The sequence below is a fragment of the Macrotis lagotis genome, chromosome X, assembly GCF_037893015.1.
Source record: "Macrotis lagotis isolate mMagLag1 chromosome X, bilby.v1.9.chrom.fasta, whole genome shotgun sequence".
Taxonomy (NCBI): domain Eukaryota; kingdom Metazoa; phylum Chordata; class Mammalia; order Peramelemorphia; family Peramelidae; genus Macrotis; species Macrotis lagotis.
Window position 1 is genome coordinate 116,852,903 of NC_133666.1, and position 20,878 is coordinate 116,873,780.

Genomic DNA, 20,878 nt, shown 5'->3' on the forward strand with positions numbered 1-20,878 from the left:
GGTTCCATAATATTTAATTTGTTTCTTTCTGATTGCTTGCAATATTTTCTCCTTTTCTTAATCTTTCTGAAATTTGGCCATGTTATTCTTGACAATTTTCATTTTGGAATCTCTTTCAGGAGGTACTTGGTAGATTCTTTAAAGTTCTATTTTACCTTCTGCTTCTAGAATATCAAGACAATTTTCCTTAATAATTTCTTGAAAAAAAATGATATCTAGGCCCTTTTTTGGTTTTGGCTTTCAGAGAGTTCAATAAATCTTAAATTATCTCTCCTGGATCTGTTTCCCAATGAGATATTTTCTTATAGTTTTTCATTCTTTTAGTTTTGGTTTTTTTTCCTTGATTTCTCACAAAGTCCTCATCTTCCCTTAAATTCCATTCTACAGTATAAGGCATTATTTTCTTCAGAGAGGTTTCTTAGGTCCTTTTCCATTTCTAATTCTTTTTTTTAATTTAAATTTATTTTTATTAAAGATATTATTTGAGTTTTACATTTTCCCCCCGATCTTACTTCCCTCCCCCCCCCCCACAGAAAGCACTCTGTCAGTCTTTACTTTGTTTCCATGTTGTACTTTGATCCAAAATTGGGCGTGATGAGAGAGAAATCATATCCTTAAAGAGAAGAGAAGACTAAGAGGTAACAAGATCAGACAATAAGCTATCTGGTTTTTTTTCTAAATTAAAGGGAATGGTCCTTGCACTTTGTTCAAACTCCACAGCTCCTTATCTGGATACAGATGGTACGCTCCTTGGCAAACAGCCAAAAATTATTCCCAATTGATGCACTAATGGAATGAGCAAGTCCTTCAAGGTTGAACATCACTCCCATGTTGCTGTTAGGGTGTACAGTGCTTTTCTGGTTTTGCTCATCTCACCCAGCATCAGTCCATGAAAATCACTACAGGTTTCGCTGAAATCCCATCCCTCCTGGTTTCTAATAGAACAATAGTGTTCCATGACATACATATACCACAGTTTGCTAAGCCATTCCCCAACTGAAGGACATTTACTGAATTTCCAATTCTTTACCACCACAAACAGGGCTGCTATAAATATTTTTGTACAAGTAATGTTTTTGCCCGTTTTCCTCATCTCTTCAGGGTATAGACCCAGTAGTGGTATTGCTGGGTCAAAGGGTATGCACATTTTTGTTGCCCTTTGGGCATAGTTCCAAATAGCTCTCCAGAAGGGATGGATGAGTACACAGCTCCACCAACAGTGTAATAGTGTCCCAGATTTCCCACATCCCTTCCAGCAATGATCATTGTCCTTCCTGGTCATATTGGCCAGTTTGAAAGGTGTGAGGTAGTACCTCAGAGAAGTGTTAATGTGCATTTCTCTAATAATTAATGATTTAGAGCACTTTTTCATATGGCTACAGATTACTTTGATCTCCTCATCTGTAAATTGGCTTTGCATTTCCTTTGACCATTTGTCAATTGGGGAATGGCTTTTTGTTTTAAAAATATGACTCAGTTCTCTGTATATTTTAGAAATGAGTCCTTTGTCAGAATCATTAGTTGTAAAGAGTGTTTCCCAGTTTACTACATTTTTTATGATCTTGGTTACTTTGGTTTTTATCTGTGCAAAAACTTTTTAATTTAATGTAATTGAAATCATCTAATTGGTTTTTGGTGATGTTCTCTAACTCTTCCTTACTCATAAATTGTTCCACTTTCCATAGATCTGACAGGTAAACTAATCCTTGATCTTCTAGTTTGCTTATAGTATTGTTTTTTATGTCTATGTCCTGTAACCATTTGGATCTTATCTTGGTAAAGGGTGTGAGGTATTGGTCTAATCTAAGTTTCTTCCATGCTAACTTCCAATTATCCCAGCAGTTTTTATCAAAGAGGGAGTTTTTATCCCATTGGCTGGATGCTTTGGGTTTATCAAACAGCAGATTACTATAATCATCTCCTGCTTTTACACCTAGTCTATTCCACTGGTCCACCACTCTATTTCTTAGCCAATCCCAAACAGTTTTGATGATTGATGCTTTATAACATAGTTTTAAATCGGGCAGAGCTAAGCCACCTTCTTTTGCACTTTTTTTCATTCAGCTCCTGGCTATTCTTGACTTTTTATTTCTCCATATGAATTTACTTACAATTTTTTCTAACTCATTAAAGTAATTTTTTGGAATTTTGATTGGTAGAGCAGTAAACAGATAGTTTAGTTTTGGTAGATTTGTCATTTTTATTGTATTCCATCTACCTATCCATGAGCTGTTCATATTTGCCCAGTTATTTAAATCTAATTTAATTTGTGTGAGAAGTATTCTATAATTGTTTTCAAAAAAGTTCTGCGTCTGTCTTGGCAAATAGACTCCCAAATAATTTATATTGTCTGAGGTTACTTTGAATGGGATTTCTCTTTCTAGCTCTTCCTGCTGTTTCTTGCTAGACATACATAGAAAAGTTGAGGATTTATGAGGGTTTATTTTATAACCTGCAACTTTGCTAAAATTGCTAATTGTTTCCAGTAGTTTTTTAGATGATTTCTTGGGATTCTCTAGGTAGACCATCATGTCATCTGCAAAGAGTGAGAGTTTTGTCTCTTCCTTCCCAATTCTAATTCCTTTAATTTCTTTTTCTTCTCTAGTTGCTGCTGCTAACATTTCTAATACAATATTGAATAGTAGTGGTGATATTGGACACCCTTGTTTCACCCCTGATCTTATTGGGAATGCCTCTAGCCTCTCCCCATTGAATATAATGCTTGTTGATGGTTTCAGATAGATAATGCTAATCATTTTAAGGAACAGTCCATTTATTCCTACACTCTCTAGTGTTTTTCAGAGGAATGGATGCTGTATTATGTCAAAAGCTTTTTCAGTATCTATTGATATGATCATATAATTTCTGATAGGTTTGTTTTTGATATAATTGAGTATACTCACAGTTTTCCTAATATTGAATCAACCCTGCATTGCTGGAATAAATCCTACTTGATCATAATGTTTTATCCTAGTGATAACTTGTAATCGTTTTGCTAAGATTTATTTAGGATTTTTGCATCTATATTCATTAGGGAGATAGGTCTATAAGTTTCTTTCTCTGTTTTAACACTTCCTGGTTTAGGTAACAGTACCATATTGGTTTCATAGAAAAAGTTAGGCAGAGTTCCATCTATCCCTCTATTTCCAAAGAGTTTATATAGGATTGGAACCAATTGTTCCTTAAATGTTTGGTAGAATTCACTTGTGAATCCATCAGGATTCAGGGAGTCCAGTAATGGCTTGTTGAATTTCTTTTTCTGAGACAGGGTTGTTTAGATATTTAATCTCTTTTTTTCCTTTAAGCTGGGAAACTTTTAGTTTTGTAAATATACATCCATTTCACTTAGATTATCAAGTTTATTAGCATAGAGTTGGGCAGAATAATTTCGAATTATTACTTTAATTTCCTCCTCATTGGTGGTGAGTTCACCTTTTCCATTTATGATACTAGCAATTTGGTTTTATTCTTTCTTTTTTTAAATCAAATTGACCAGAGGTTTATCAATTTTTTTGGTTTTTTCATAATACCAACTTTTGGTTTTATTTATTAATTCAATAGTTTTTTGCTTTCAATTTTATTAATTTGTCCTTTAATTTTTAGAATTTCTAATTTGATACTTAATCGGGGATTTTTGATTTGTTCTTTCTCTATTTTTTTAGTTGCATGTTTCGTTCATTGATTTCCTCTTTCTCCTATTTAGTCATATAAGCATTTAGAGCTATATTATATCCCCTGAGAGTTGATTTGAATGAATCCCATAGGTTTTGGTATGTTGTTTCATTATTATCATTATCTAGGATAAAATGGTTAATTCTTTCTATAATTTGTTTTTTGATCCACTAATTTTTTAAAATGAGATTATACAGTTTCCAATTTGTTCTGGGTCTATATCCCCTTGGCCCAGTATTGCATATGACTTTTATTGCATTGTGATCTGAGAAAGATGTATTCACTATTTCTGCCTTTCTGCAGTTGATCATTAGGTATTTATGTCCTAGTACATGGTCAATTTTTTGGATAAGTTCCATGTACTGCAGAGAAAAAGGTATATTCCTTTCTCTCTCCATTCAGTTTCCAGCACAAGTCTACCATATCTAATTTTTCTAACAATCTATTAACCTCCCTAATTTCTTTCTTGTTTGTTTTATCTAGATCTGATAGCAGGAGGTTGAGGTCTCCCACTAGTAGAGTTTTGCCCTCTGTATCTTCCTGTGATTCAGCTTCTCCTCTAAGAATTTGGGTGCTGTTCCATTGGGTGTATACATATTGAAATGACTTTATTGTCTATGGTACCTTTTAGGAGGATAAAGTTTCCTTCCTTATCTCTTTTAATGCTATCTATTTTTGCTGCTGCTTTGTCTGGGATAAGGATTGCTACCCCTGCTTTTTTTACTTCAGCTGAAGCAAAATATATTTTGCTCCAACCTTTTACCTTTACTGTATATGTATCTCTCTGCTTCAAATGAGTTTCTTGTAAGCAGCATATTGTAGGATTCTGGTTTTTAATCCACTCTGCTATTTGCTTACATTTTAAGGGAGAGTATATCCCATTCACATTGAAGTTTATGATTATTAATTCTTTATTGCCCTCTATGCTATCTTCCCTCTGTTTGTATTTTCCCCCTTCCCCCCCTTTTATCCATATTCCCCTGTCTTTTGTTTCTGAAAACCACCCCCTTCAGTGTGCTTGCCCTCCTATATCACACCCTCCCCCTTTTCTTTCTCCTTTCCCTTTTTCCCTTTACACTTTCCCTTCCTTTTGTTATTTCCCCTTATTTCCCCCACTACCCTTCCCTTTCTTTGTCCCCCCTCCCCTTTTCCCCTTTCAATACTTGAAAGGTTAGATGTTTTATAAGTTAACTGAGTATGTGTAGTTTGACTTTAAGACAAGTCTGATGAGAAGAAGATTCAGGTGTTTCTCCTCTACTCCCTTCTTCCCCACTATTACCATAGGTTTTTTGTACCTCTTAGTGTAATGAGATTTACCCCATTCAATCCCCTCCCTCCTCCTGTCTCTTTCCTGTCCCCCTTTTTAGGGTGGTAGTGGTTTTTTTTATCCTTCTGTCTAAGTCATTGAAAATTTTAAGTGTCTGTCCCTTCTAGTTCTGTATATTCTATCAAATAGATTTCAAATTCCTGAGAGTTATTAAAGTCTTTCTCCCAAGTGGGGTTAGAGCCAGTTACATCCCATTAGATACTAGTCTCATGGATAGGTCATGAATGTCTATCATTTCTGGCTAGGGGTATTCTCTCTGTTAGAGTTACATTTCTCAAGGTTTATGAGAATCTTATTCCCCACCCCCCATGTTGGGATATAGACAGTTTCAACTTACTTGATTGCATTTTTTCCTTTTACCACGCCCCCTTTTTTTTTTTACCTTTTCATGCGTCTCTTGAACCTCTTGTTTGATGTCCAAATTTTCTGTTTAGCTCTGGTGTTTTCATCAGAAATTTTTGGAATTCTTCCACTTCGTTAAATGTCCATCTTTTTCCCTGGAAGGGAAGGCTCAGCTTTGCAGGAAAGTAGATTCTTGGCTGCATTCCAAGCTGCCATGCTCTTCGAAATATCTCGTTCTAGGCCCTTCGATCCCATAAAGTTGATGCAGCCAGGTCCTGCATGATCCTTACTGTGGCTCCTTGATATGTAAATTGTTTGATTCTGGCCGCTTGCAGGATTTTCTCTTTTATCTAATAGTTCTGCAGTTTGACCACAACATTCCTTGGTGTTTTCATTTTAGGATCTTTTTCTGGTGGGGATCGATGTACTCTTTCAATAACTACTTTGCCCTGCGATTCCATGATATCAGGGCAGTTTTCCATCACTGGAACCTGTAATATTAAGTCCAGGCTTTTTTTCTCTTCAATGTTTTCAGGAAGTCCTATAATTTTCAGGTTGCCCCTCCTTGATCTATTCTCAAGGTTAGTGGTTTTGATGATAAGGTATTTTACATTTGCTTCTATTTTTTCTATTTTTTGATTTTGTTTAACTGACTCTTGCTGTCTTGTGGAGTCATTAGTTTCTGTAGACTCCATTATTTTTTTTGGGGGGGGGGGTTCTTCTTCATTAACCTTTTACAGCTCCTTTTCCAATTAGTCAATTCTACTTTTGAAAGAGCTTTCCATTTGTCCAATTGAGATTTTGAGAGAATTAATTTCTTTTTGCATTTGCCCATTTGAGGATCTGAGAGAATTATTCTCATTGTGTAATTGTCCAATTGATGATCTGAGAAATTTATTCTCCTTTTGTCTTTGTCCAATTGTACTTTCTAAGGTTTTGTTTTCTTGTTGCAAGGTATTAATTGTCTCTCCCAAATTTTTAAGATCCTTCCTTATTTCTTCAAGGAATTCTTTCTGTGCTGAACACCAGACTGTATTCTCCTCAGAGGTTCCAGGTCTCTCTGAGTTAGGGTCTTTCCCTTCTTAGAATTTTTCTATGCATCCACCTTTCTGCTGACCCTTCTTCATTTTGCTAAGACCTGAGTTGGGGAGGGGCTGGTTCACAGGGTCTTGGGATTGCTAAAGGCTTTACTCACTGAGTGCATTTCCTCTGGTTGGCCAGTAGGACATGTTGGTTGCTTTCTCTGGAGTCTCTGTGACCTTGATTGAGGCCTTCTTCCTTTGCTTGAAGGGAGGAGTTGGAACTATTGAATTCTTTTGCCTTGAATCAATGGTGGGCTTTACCCTGTCCTGAGGTCATTCCTCAGCTGGGCTGCTTCTGCTGCTCACACACCTGGGCCTGAGGCAGAAGTAGTTTGCTTTTGTTTGGGGAGAGGCCACTCTGCAATGGAGGCATGCACTCAGAGTTTCTAAGACTGGAGGAGCCTAGGGATGGTGTCTGCACCTCTCCTGAACCAGAACACATCCCCCAGCCTGGTCCCGGAGCTCTCCAGGGACAGCACCAACACCATCCCCTCTGCTTCCCCATGGACCCAAGCCCCTTTTGTCCAGCCCCACTGCTGATCCAGCAGGTCCGGCTCTCCGACCCTCTGACTCCCGGTTCCAATTCAGCTGTTAAGCTGGCTGATCTGGGGCTGATCCTCCCTCTGAGCCCAGACTGACCCGCCCAGATTCGTCCAAGGTTGCTGTGGGAGACAAATCCTCAGGTAGATATTCTTTCTACTGTCTTTTCTGGGTTTTCTGGATCGGATTTTTTTTAAGAGGTTTGTTTCATGTGATAGATGGAGAAGAGATCAGGAGACTTTAGAACTGTGTCTATCTTCTCTCTGCCATCTTGGGCAGAAGTCTCCCTTTCTAATTCTTTTTTCATTGGCCATGTGGATCACTTTTTCCGTTTGACCCAGTCTAGTTCTTAAGATGGTATTTTCTTCAGTATTTTTTTTTTTGGCTGTCCTTCATCAAGCTGCTGGCTGATTTCATGATTTTCCATCATCACTCTTATTTCTCTTCCCAATTTTTCCTCTCTCTCTCTCTCTCTCTCTCTCTCTCTCTCTCTCTCTCTCCCCCCTCTCTTTTTCTCTTGACTTTTTTCCATTTTTTGAGCTTTTCCGTAGCCAGTTAATAATTGCTTCTTGGATATAGAAATATATTTCTTTATCTTTGGATATATAAATTTTGACTTTGTTATCCATTTCTAAGTGTGTATTTTGATCTTCCATAAGACCAAAGTAATTGTCTGTGGTCTGATATTTTTTCTTCTGTATTTGATCAATTCCCCAGTCTTTGATTTGATCTTAAAATTTGTTAAATGTGGAGTTCTGCTGTCAAAATGGAGAATACATTGTTTCAGATTTTTAAGTTTTTGTGCTGTTTAGAACTGCCTCCAGGGACTTGCAAGTTTTCAATTCCTCCAAATTCTTTGAAGAGCATATGATGACTCTCCTAGCCTGTGCTCCAGTCTGTGGTTGAACACAAAAACTCCATTCTTCCCTGGAATTTTAAGGAGATTTTCTTGTCTGCTTAGGTAGTACAGCCCTGATATGTTTCCTTCTGTTCCTCTTCCTTCCCCAGTGTGTAATCCAGATCTGAGTATGGGAAAAGTAAGAGTCCTACCTCAGGAATATCAAAGAGATCCCTGAAATTTCCCCCAAGCCCCCTTCTGTTAGTGGGCTGAGAGCTCTAGAAATGGCTTCCAAGATTGACTTCTGTTTGCTGGGGCTAAGTCTGTGCTTCTGAGACTTACCCTATACTGTGCTCATTCTCACATGTTATGGAAGAGTTTTCCTGCTGAACGACCAAGTTGTACTTGACAATCCCTGAAAGTCTAGAACTTCCATGGACCCAGGTACCCTACAGGATGTTTCTAGATGGCTGAGGGCCATTCCCTTCAGCATTGAAATTCCTTTCTAATTCTGGTGCAACAGACTCTTTCCTTGGATCTTCCAATTTGTCTTGGACTGGAAAATTGTTCCACTCAGTCTTTTTGTGGGTTCTACTACTCTAGAATTTAGTTAGTGTCATTATTTAAAGATATTGGTGACTTCTGGTCAGATAATAGAGAGAAGCTAGGCACTGTCTTAAGTTCTCTTGGCTTTTCCTCAGAACTGACACGAGTCAAACCTCTTGACAGGATTTGGATCCGCAAAATCCAGAGGGAAAGCTAGGAGAAGATCATCTACCAACAGGCTCTGTCCCAGAAGAGCATGGACAAGTTGGGGGGAGAGAGCAGAGAGCCAGAATAATCTGAGAACAGCTGCAAAATTGTTTGGTGTATGCATGGTGTCAGGGAGAGATCCAGCATAGAAGTGTTTACTGTGTGAGGGAGGAGAGCTTCAGCACAGGCAGCTAGATATCGATCCAGTTAGTTCGGCTGGTCTGAAAGAGCAGGACCATGAGTGCCCATGTTTCCAGTTGAGTCCCTTCCCCCCATTCCTGTGGGAGAAAATGACTCTTCCTAGAGCAAACATAGTAACAGCTCCCCACCCCCCAGGCTCAGATGTGGGCAGCAGATCTCTCCCAGTATTGATTGAGGATTAAGGAGACTATTTTACCTAATAGCCAGCTCATATTGTTCAAGGATAACCAATTTCCAGCTACATCCCCACTCCACCCCCCATCCCCGCCCAATCCTAGGGAGTGGGACACTAATAAAAGTCAAAGACACCCCAGAGAAAGCATCTAATATCCTCCACTGGCCAGCTGACTTGGAGTTACTAAGCCCAGTGAGCAAAGCCTCTAAAGATTTCAACACCAAAGGTCTATGAACCAGCCCCTCCCCCAATGCAAGATCCTAGGAAAATGAAGAAAAAACAGCAGAAAAGTTGGGTCCTTTGAAAGTTACATTTAAACCAAGGATTCTAATTCAAAGAGAACTAGAACATTAAAGGAAAATATGAATTGGTTTCTAGTCCAGGAAGACTTCTTAGAAGACTTCAGGAAGGAGTTTAAAAATCAATTGGAAAAACTTGGAAAAGAAACACAAGAGAAAATTAACACTTTGCAAGAGAAAATATCATCTTTCAACAAGAAAACAAAAATACAATTGAATTAGTGTAAAAAGAAAATAATTCTCTCAAAACCACAATTGGGGAAATGAAAAAAATTAGAATTGACCAATTGCAAAAGAAGTTGTAAAAAAAGTAAAAGAGGAAAATTCTTCTCTAAACAAGAGATTGGAATCTGTGAAAATTAATGACTTCATGATACAAAAAGAATCTGTTAAACAAAACCAAAAAACAAAAAACAAAAAATAGAAAAAAATAGAAAATATTTCATCAGCAAAACAACTGATCTGGAAAATAGATCCAGAAGAGATGACTTAAGAATCATTAGGTTTCCTGAAAACACTGAGGAGAAAAAAAGCCTCGATCTCAACTTCAGCATATAGTAAAGGAGAATTGCCCTGATATCATGGAACAAGAGGGCAAAATGGTTATTGAAAGAATAAATTGATCCCCTCTTGAAAAGGATCCCAAAATGAAAATACCAAGAAATATTGTGACCAAATTCCTGAACTAGGAGATATAAGAGAAAATCCTGCAAGCAGCCAGAAAGAAACAATTTAACTACAAAGGAGTAACAGTATTTCACAGGACCTAGCTATATCAACATTAGGGATTGAAGGGCCTGAAATTTGACATTCCAAAGAGCAAGGGAGACTCAAGAGATACATGAAAAGGTAAAAAGTGGAAAAGAAAAGAAAAACTGGTGTCCAATAAGATGAAACTGGCTATATCTCCATCTGGGAGAAAGATTCTCATAACTCTTGAGAATTGTAACTCTATTGGAGAGAATATTCTTAGCCAAAAGTAATGGACACTCATGACTAGTTTGTGACTGACAGAATTATTTAAAAATATCTCCTTAAAAAGGGGGAGACAGTAAAGAGAAAGGACAATGGAGAGGATTAAATGTAGTGAATTACATCACATCAAGAGGTTATGTAGTAAAAAAGGAATAAAACATTGTTTAACTTCAAGGTTATGTTTAATTGATATTATATTTAATTTGAGCTAACTTTTAGTTATCTTCATTTGAACTGTTTTAATCAGGATGCATGGACAGTAAGTGGAAGAAGGGATAGAGCCCTGCCTAGAGCCAAGAATATTTATCTTCTTGAATTCAAATCTGATCCCAGATACTAGCTGTGTTACTGTGGGAAAATCAATTAAGCCCATTTGCCTCAGGTTCCTTCTTTGTAAAATGATTCAGAAAAGGCATCAATATTGGTTACTTGTATTACTACTCTCCTTTTATCTGTTATGATTGTTATCTCTAACTAGAGAAGGGAAAGATACAATTTTTGATTCACCCTTTTTAAGTATAAAATAAAACTTAAAGGATACTTAATAATTTCCTTCACTACAAAAATGATCAAGTCACCAAAGGTGGTGCCATGGATAGAGCATTGATCTTGGAATCAGTAGGATGGGAATTTGAATCCAGACTCATGTACTTGGCACTTAACTAACTGAGTGACCTGGGACAAATCACTTAACTCTGACTGCCTCACATCCAGGACCATCTACAGTTATCCTAATTCATATCTGACCACTGAACCCAGATGGCTCTGGAGGAGAAAGTGAGGGTTATGACTTAGCACAGCACCACCTCACTCAAATCCAGTTAATGTGCTTGTCATGGCATCACCACCCTGATGTCATGGTCTTCTTCAAGAAAAATGTTCAAATTTCAATCATCAATCAATCAAAATCAATAACTGATAAATTAATAAAATTTTAGAACATGAGTTAGTAAGTCAGCACATATTAACTTGTGCCAGGAAGTCATACTTAAACCATGACACAAAATTTATGGTTTTTCATTTTCACCTCAGTTCTACATTATTTGATTATTTCACCCAGGACCTGTAAATTCCAATAAGCCAGGTGTATGTGGTTTATCTTTATGTTAGTCATCATGTTCTTCTCTAAAACAACAACAGCAACAATATAAACATTGTGATAACAAGAAGCATATCCTGCTTGCTGAACAGCATTGAATTCACAAATTCACAACTCTCAAGATAACTGCCAGTGTTAAGCAAAATTCATATCAGATTTGATATTCAATTACTTGTACTAAGGGAACAAACAGAACATAGAAAAGTTTTGAGATGCCGCCTCAGGTTAACATACACAAGTATTTCCTCGGCTCAGAAAAGGAATAGAGAAGCTAGATTAGGAAACTAGAGAATCAGCATTGAAGTAACTTTGTATCTTGATTACTGCCTCTACTTTACTTGGGACCTGATTTGTTGAAAAAACTGATCAAATCTTTGGAGATCTAAAAAAAATGACATGCTTTATCACCCTTTTCCTGACCTTTCAAAATCAAAAGGCTCAATCTGAACTCCCATAACTACTGGCAGTTCACATTCATAAATTGCATTCTCAGAATGGGAATGAAACAATACTTTTTTCAGAAACCAAATGTCTCAGAAACTGACATAGCTAATGCTCTCAAACTTCTACAGAAATTTATCTCAGAAAACCCGATACTTCTTTTGTTATTTTTATTATTGATAATTATTATTACTAGTATATTCTAATGTCATGAGCATACAATTCAATTAATGATTCTTACATATTTATTTTCTATCCTGATACATTGTTAAAACTATTTTTTCCTTTGTATTGGCTATCCTCAATATTGGCATGAAATGTATGCTTCTATCACTTCTCTTTAGAATTATCTGCATAGAACTTCCAGGAAAGACGGCAGAGAAAAGCCAGGAACTTTGTTAAGCTCTTCTAGGTTTACCTCAGAAATGATATTAATCAAGCCTCTCAACATATTTTGCAGCAACAGAACTCACAAAAGAACAGAGGGGAACATCTTCCAGCAAGGTCTGTCACTAGGGAGTGAGATTGTGCCCAGAACAGAGGAAAGAGATCCTGGATATCAGGAGCAGGGCAAGGTGGGGAACTAATCTGAGGACTCTGACTATGGGAGCAGAGACTTTTGTAGTTTGGACTGCACAGTGAGTGAAATAGAGCTCCAGCACACTGGGAAAGCTCTAGGATGGGTGCCTAGGACCCAATTTGACCAATGCAGTGGATTTGGACTGCCAGATCTGAAAGGTGAGTCCCTGGCATTCCCTGAGAAGAGGACATGGTGGTCTCCAGTGCAAACAACACAGAGACAGGCTCAGGCATTCACAGAATTGCCACAGGTCCAGGAATTGAGGCCAGAATCAAATCCCCATCCTCTGATTCCAAGGTCAGTGCTATAACCACTGCACCACCTTGGTGCCTTGAGCATTTTTGTAGCAAAGTAAATTATTAGGTATCCTGTGTGTTTTATTTTGTACTTAAAAGGAGTAAATATAAAATTGTATCTTTCACTGCTTTAGAGATAAAAATCATAAAAGATAAAAGTGGAGAGTAGTAATACAAAATAGCCAATATTAATACTTTCTCTGAATCATTTTACAGTGAAGGAAACTGTGGCAAACAGGTTTAAGTGATTTGCCCAGAGTAACCCAGCTATCAACCTCCTGGAGTTCATAACACCAATGGTTCCAGGCCAATAAATAAACCTCTAGGATTCTCAGCATTGAAGGTCTGTGAGGTAGCTCCCTCCTCCAACACAAGAACCTTGGGATAGGGAACAAATCCCAAAATGAATGAGAAAAGTCATAGAAAAGCAGGGTTTCTTGAAAGTTATCTTGCAGTTAAAGGTCCTAGTTCAGAAAAGAAGGGTAGAAAACATGTTACATGTGAAGATTTGGAGAATATGAGTTGGTCTCCAGCCCAGAAAGACTTCTTACAAGAGCTCAGAAAGGAATTTTTAAAATCAAATGGAAAAACTGGGGAAAATGAAAGATAAAATTAACATTTTGTGATAAAACTGACAAAAACAATACTTTAAAAAATTCAACTGAGGAAATACAAAAAGAAAATAACTCCTTCCAAATAAAAAAAAGATAGCAACTCCTTTAAAAATAGAATTGCCCAAATGGAAAAAGAAATGTAAAATCTAGCAGAAGAAAATACCTCCTTGAAAAATAACCTTAGAATAGTGGAAGGTATGAGAGACCTGTTATGAAATCTGTTAAACAAAAGAAAAAATGGAAGAAAATGTAAAATATCTCATTGGTGAAAAAATTGATGTGGAAAATAGATCCAGGAGAGAAAATTTAAATTGGAATGCCTGAAACTCATGTAAAAAAAGTCTGGATAGAATTCTTCAGGAAAACATCAAGAGAACTGCCCAGATATCTGGAACCAGAGGGAAAAATAATCATTGACAGAACACATGGATCACATCCTGAAAGGGATCCTAAAATAAATACACCAAGGAATATTGTAGCCAAACTCCACAATTATCAAATCAAGGAGAAAATCTTTTTTTGTTGGTTTTTTGTTAGGTTTTTGCTAAGCAATGGGATTAAGTGACTCTCCCAAGGTCACACAGCTAGGTAATTATTAAGTGTCTGAGGCTGGATTTGAACTCACGTACTCCTGACTCCAGGGCCCTTGCTCTATCCACTACCACCTAGTCGCCCCACTATACCACCTAGCCACCCAGAGAAAATCTTGTAAGTGGCCAGAAAGAAGAAATTCAAATACTGAAGATCCTCCTTTAAATAGGATCTGGCTGCATCAACATTAAGGGACCAAAGGGTCTGGAAGATGCTATTCCACAGGGCAAGGGAGTTTGTATTGTAATCAACTATCAAAAGAAAAAAAAAAAGAAGAATCAACTATCCAGAAAAATTGAGCATTCTCTTTTAGGAGAAAAGATGTACATTGAAAAAGATAAGAGATTTTCAAACTTTCCTAATGAAAAGACAGAGCTAAAAAAAAACAGGAAGCTGAAGAGATCATAAAAAGGTGAACAGGAAAAGAAAAAGACTGTTAATAAGTAAGATTGAATTGGTTACATCCCTATCTGGGAGTAAGATTATCATAACTCTTGACAATTGTAACTCCAGACTTCTGGCCAAGATAGTGGATAGAAGATAGACACTGTGATAGGTGCTCTCTTTTTTTCCCTCAGAAATAACATGAAAGAAACCTCTTAATAGAAATTCAATCAACAAAACCCAGAAAGACAAGCTAGGAGAACACATACCAAGAAAGTCTGTCTCAGGGGATCATAGGTGAACTGGGAGATGAGAGCAGAGGATCAGCACTGGGGAGGGCAGTGAGGGGAGGCCAGGGGGTCAGCCTCAGCTGTGGAGACTTTGGTGAGTGGCGGGTTTGAGATCCAGTTTTAGCTACGGAATATTTGACCAGGGGGAAAAGAGCTACAGGAGGGTGAGTTCCATCACAGAGTCTCAGAGCACACCTGGAAAACAAACAGCTGGGCCTGGGACCTGAGTTCCATACTTTCTAGGGAACCCTTTGCTCAGAACAAATAACCCCTCCACAATCATCACCCCCTCAAAGCACCAGAGCTCATTCAATAGAAAGAGATTAGCTCCCTTGGCCCAGAGCCCAGCCCAGTTTTCAAGGTCACCTCAGACCCTGCTGCTGAGGACATAACTCCAGAGAAAGCAACCACCACCCCCTACTGGCTGGCCCTTGGAATTACTAAGCCGAGTGAACAAAGCCACTAGGTTCCTCAAAAGCAAAACTCTGAAAGCCAGCTCCCCCTACCCAACACAAGCTGAAAAAAGGCCAAAGAAAAGGGGGGCCCATGGAGAAATACTTAGATAGGACAGATCCTAACCCAGAGAGATCTAGCACTGCTAAGGAGAATATAAACTGGTCTCCAGCCCAGAAAGACTTCCTTGAAGAAATCAGGAAGGAGTTTAAAAATCAATTGAAAAACTGAGAAAAGAAAATCAAGAGAAAATTAACACATTACAAGAGAAAATTGACATCTTGCAAAAAAGAAAAAAATCATTGGAAAATAAAATTGGACAAATACAAAATGAGAATAACTCTCTCAGATCTTCAATTGGGCAAATGCAAAAAGGAAATGATTCTTTCAAAATTACATTTGGACAAATAGAAAAGTCCTTCAAAAATAGAATGAACCAACTGGAAAAAGAGATGCAAAAGATAAAGGAATAAAAATCTTCTCCTCTAAAAAAAAAAAGAATAAAATCAGCAGAAACTAATGACTTCATGAGACAAGATTGTGTTAAACAAAACCAAAGATCGAAAAAATAGAAAAAAAAAGTAAAATACCTCATCAGCAAAACCACTGACCTCGAGAATCAATTGAGAAAGGAGAATCTGAGAATTATTGGTCTTCCTGAGAAGATTGAAGAGAAAAGAAGACTGGACTCAATATACCAGGATTTAGTGATGGAAAATTGCCCTAATATCATGGGATCAGAGGACAAAATAGTTATTGAAAGAATACATCAATCCACTCTGAAAAGAGATCCTAAAATGAAAACATCAAGGAATGTTGTAAACAAATTCCAGAGCTATCAGACAAAAGAGAAAATCCTGCAAGCACAAGAAAGAAACAATTTAAATACCAAGAAGCCACAGTAAGGATTACACAGGACCTGTCTGCATCAACATTTAGAGATTGAAGGGCCTGGAATGAGATATTCCAAATAGCAAGGGAATTTGGAATGGAGCCAAGAATGCACTATCCAACAAAGTTGAACCTTTTCATCCAGGGTTAAAGATGGGCATTTAATGGATTTGGAGACTTCCAAGATTTCATGATGAAAAGAGCTAAATAGAAAATTTGGGCATCAAACAGGAGACTCAAGAGACACATGAAAAGGTTTTAAAAAGTGCTATACAATAAGATGAAACTGGCTATAGACCCACTTGGCTATAGACCCACTTCTCACAACTCTTGAGAATTGTAACTCTATTAGAGAGAATATACATAGCCAGAAGTGATGGACACTCATAACTTTTCTGTGACTCAGATAGAATGATTTAAAAACAATACCTCCTTAAAAATAGGGGTAGTAATGAGAAGAGAGGTTGGAGGGAGACTGAATGGGGTAAATCTCATTACATCAAGAGGTACAAAAGAACAATTACAATTGAGGGGAAGAAGGGAGGAGGTGAGAATCACCTGAATCTTCATCTCATCAGACTTGGCTTAAAGTTAACTTAGACATACTTAATCAAGTTAAGAAACTTATCTTACCTTTCAAGCATTAAAAGGGGAAAAGGGGAGGGGGAGACAGTGAGAGGGAGAAAAAAGGGGAACTAATAGAAGGAAGGGAAGAAGGTGAAAAGGGAAAGGGAAAAAAGGGGATGGGGGATCGATCTAAGAGGGCCAACACACTGAAGGTGATGGTATTCAGAAAGAAGACATTGGGAAATATGGATAAAGGGAAAAAAGGGGAAAAATACAAACAGAAGGAAGATAGCATATAGGGCAAAAAAGAGTCAGTAACTATAACTTTGAATGTGAATGGGATGAATTCTCCCTTAAAATGTAAGCAAATAGCAGAGTGGATTAAAAACCAGAATCCTACAATATGCTACTTACAAGAAACTCATTTGAAGCAGAGAGATACATATAGAGTAAAGGTAAAAGGTTGGAGCAAAATACATTTTCCTTCAACTGAAGTGAAAAAAGCAGGGGTAGCATTCCTTATCTCAGCATCTACAAAAATAGATAGCATTAAAAGAGATAAGGAAGGAAACTATATCCTCCTAAAAGGTACCATAGACAATAAAGTAATTTCAATATGTATACACCCAGTGGAACAGCACCCAAATTCTTAGAGAAGTTGAAAGAGCTACAGAAAGGCACAGACAGCAAAACTCTACTAGTGGGAGAACTCTACCTCCTCCTCTCAGATTTAGGTAAATTGAATCATGAAATAAGAAGGAATTTAAGGAAGTAAATTGATTGTTAGAAAACCTAGATATGATAGACCTATGGAGGAAATTGAATGGGGATAGAAAGGAATATACTTTTTTTTCTGCAGTACACAGCACTTACACAAAAACTGACCATGTACTAGGACATAAAAACCTATTGCTCAAATGCAGAAAGGCAGAAATAGTAAAAACATCTTTCTCAGTTCATAATGCAATAAAAATCGTATGCAGGGAGATATAGACCCAGAACTAATTGGAAACTAAATAACCTCATTTTAAAGAATGAATGGATCAAGCAACAAATTATAGAAGGAATTAATTATTTCATCCTAGATAATGACAATAATGAAACAACATACCAAAACTTATGGGATACACTCAAGGCAGTTGTCAGGGGATATATTATATTTTCAAATGCTTATATGAATAAATTACAGAAAGAAGAAATCAATGAACTAAATATGCAAATAAAAAAATAAAGAATAAATCAAAAACCCCAATTACATACCAAAATAGGAATTCTAAAAATTAAAGGAGGAATTAATAAAAATCGATAGCAAGAAAACTATTGAACTAATAAATAAAACCAAAAGCTGCTTTTATGGAAAAACCAATAAAATTGATAGACCTCTGGTCAATTTGATTTTAAAAAAAGAAGAAAACCAAAGTGCTAGTATCATAAATGAAAAAGGTGAACTCACCACCAATGAAGAGGAAACTAAAGTACAAATTCAGAATTATTTTGCCCAACTCTATGCCAATAAATTTGACAATCTAAGTGAAATGGATGAATATTTACAAAAATATAAGTTTCCCAGATTAAACAAAGAGGAAATTTAAAACCTAAATAACCATATCTCAGAAAAAAGAAATTCACCAAGCCATTATTGAACTCCCTCAGAAAAAATCTCCAGGGCCAGATGTATTCACAAGTGAATTCCATCAAACATTTAAGGAACAATTGGTTTCAATTCCATATAAACCCTTTGGAAAAACAGGTGAAGATGGAACTCTGCCTAACTCTTTCTATGACACCAATATGGTGCTGATACCTAAACCAGGAAGAGTTAAAACAGAGAAAGAAAATTATAGACCTATTTCCCTGGTGAATATAGATGCAAAAATATTAAATAAAATCTTAGCAAAATGATTACAACAAGTTATCACTAAGATAATATATTATGATGAAGTAAGATTTATCCCAGAAATGCAGAGTTGGTTCAATATTAGGAAAACTGTTAATATAATTAATTATATAAATAACCTATCTATCACAAATCATATGATCATATCAATAGATACTGAAAAAGCTTTTGATAAAATACAGCACCCATTCCTAATAAAAACACTGCAGAGTGTAGGAATAAATGGTTTGTTCCTTAGAATAATAAGCATTATCTACCTGAAACCATCAACAGGCATTATATTCAATGGGGAGAGGCTAGAGGCATTCCCAATAAAATTAGGGGTGAAACAAGGATGCCCATTATCACCATTACTATTCAATATCATATTAGAAATGTTAGCCTCAGCAATAAGAGAAGAAAAAGAAATTGAAGGAATTAAAACAGGGAAAGAGGAGACAAAACTCTCACTCTTTGCAGATGACATGATGGTATACTTAGAGAATCCCCAAGTCATCTAAAAAACTACTAGAAATAATTAGCAACTTTAGCAAAGTAGCAGGATATAAAATAAACCCTCATAAATGCTCAATATCTCTATACATGATTAGCAAGATACAGCAGAAAGAGAAATTCCATTCAAAGTAACCTCAGACAAAATAAAAAACCTAGGAGTCTACCTGCCAAGGAACATTCAAAAACTTTTTGAAAACAATTACAATACTCTTCTCATGCAAATAAAGTAAGATTTAAATCCCTGGGCAAACATCAACTGTTCAGGGATAGGATGAGCAAATATAATAAAAATAACAATTCTACCAAAACTAAACTACTTGTTTAGTGCCCTACCAATGAAAATTACAAAAAATATACTTATGAGTTAGAAAAAGTTGTAAGTAAATTTATATGGAATAATAAAAAGTCAATAATTTCTAGGGTTTCAAAAAAAAGTGCAAAAGAAGGTGGTTTAGCCTTACCAGATCTAAAATTATATTATAAAGCATTGGTCCTCAAAGTTGTCTGGTATTGTCTAAGAAATTGAGTCATGGATCAGTGGAATAAACTAGGTGCAAAGCAGGAAATCATTATAGTAATCTTCGGTTTGATAAATACAAAGAGTCCAGCTATTGGAATTAAAACTCTCTTTGAAAAAACTGTTGGGAAAATTGAAAGTTAGTATGGAATAATCTTGCAGTAGACCAATACTACACACCCTATACCAAGATAAGATCCAAATGGATACTGGATTTAGACATAAAAAATAATTTTATAAGTAAACTAGAAGATCAAGGAGTAGTTTACTTGTCAGATCTATGGAAAGATAAACAGTTTATGACCAAGGAAGAGATACATAACATTCATAAGAAACCAAATAATTTTGACTACATTAAATTAATAGGCTTTAGCAAAGACAAAACCACTGCAACCAAGATGAAAAGAAATGTAGTAAATTGGGAAACAATTTTTCAACTGACAAATCTAAAATATATAGAAAACTGACTCAAATTTTCAAAAAACATGCTATTCCCCAATTGACAAATGGTCAAAGGATATGCAAAGGCAATTTACAGCTGAGGAAATCAAAGCAATCCAAAGTCATATGAAAAATTGCTCCAAATAATTACTTATTAATGAAATGCAAATTAAATCATCTCTAAGATACCACCTCATACCTGTTAGACTGGCCAATAGGACCAGAAAGGACAATGATCAATGCTGGATGGGATCTGGGAAATCTGGGTCACTAAAACACTGTTGGTGGAGCTGTGAACTCATTCAACCTTTCTGGAGAGCAATATGGGTTTATGCCCAAAGGGCAATAACAATGTGAATACCCTTTGACCCAGCAATACCACTACTGGGTCTATACCCTGAAGAGATTATGAAAAAGGATAAAAACATCACTTGTGCAAAATTATTTATAGCAGCCCTGTTTGTAGTGGCAAATAATTGGAAATTAAGTGAATGTCCTTCAATTTGGGAATGGCTTAAGAAACTGTGGTATATGTATGTCATGGAACACTATTGTTGTATTAGAAACCAAGAGGGATGGGAATTCAGGGAAGCGATGCTGAGCAAGATGAGCAGAACCAGAAAAACTTTGTACACCCTAACAGCAACATGGGGATGATGATCAACCCTGATGGACTTGCTCATCCCTTCAATGCCACAACCAGTGATAGTTTTGAGCTATCTGCAATGGAGAATAGAATCTATATTCAGAGAAAGAATTATGGACTTTGAACAAAGACCAAAGACCAAATTAGGGGAAAAAAACATTATCCTATTATGTAATTTTACTATCTCCTACTTTATTTTTCTTCCTTAAGGATATGATTTCTCTGTCATCACATTCAGCTGAGATCAATGTATAACATGGAACCAATGTAAACACTAACAGAATGCCTTCAGTGGGAGGGTGGGGGAGGGAAGAAAAAATGGGGGGAAATTGTGAAACTCAAAATAAATAAAATCTTTCTTTAAAAAAATTGTAGCTCGGGGGCAGCTAGATGGTGCAGTGAATAGAGCACCGGCCTTGGAGTCAGGAGTACCTGGGTTCAAATCTGACCTCAGACACTTAATTATAATTAC

At 36.6% G+C, this 20,878-nt stretch overlaps 1 pseudogene; it reads left to right on the plus strand.

Moving 5' to 3' along the window:
• Nucleotides 1–12,513: 12,513 nt before the first annotated feature.
• Nucleotides 12,514–20,878, plus strand: part of LOC141498811 (small nuclear ribonucleoprotein G pseudogene) — a 39,304-nt pseudogene continuing 30,939 nt past the window's right edge.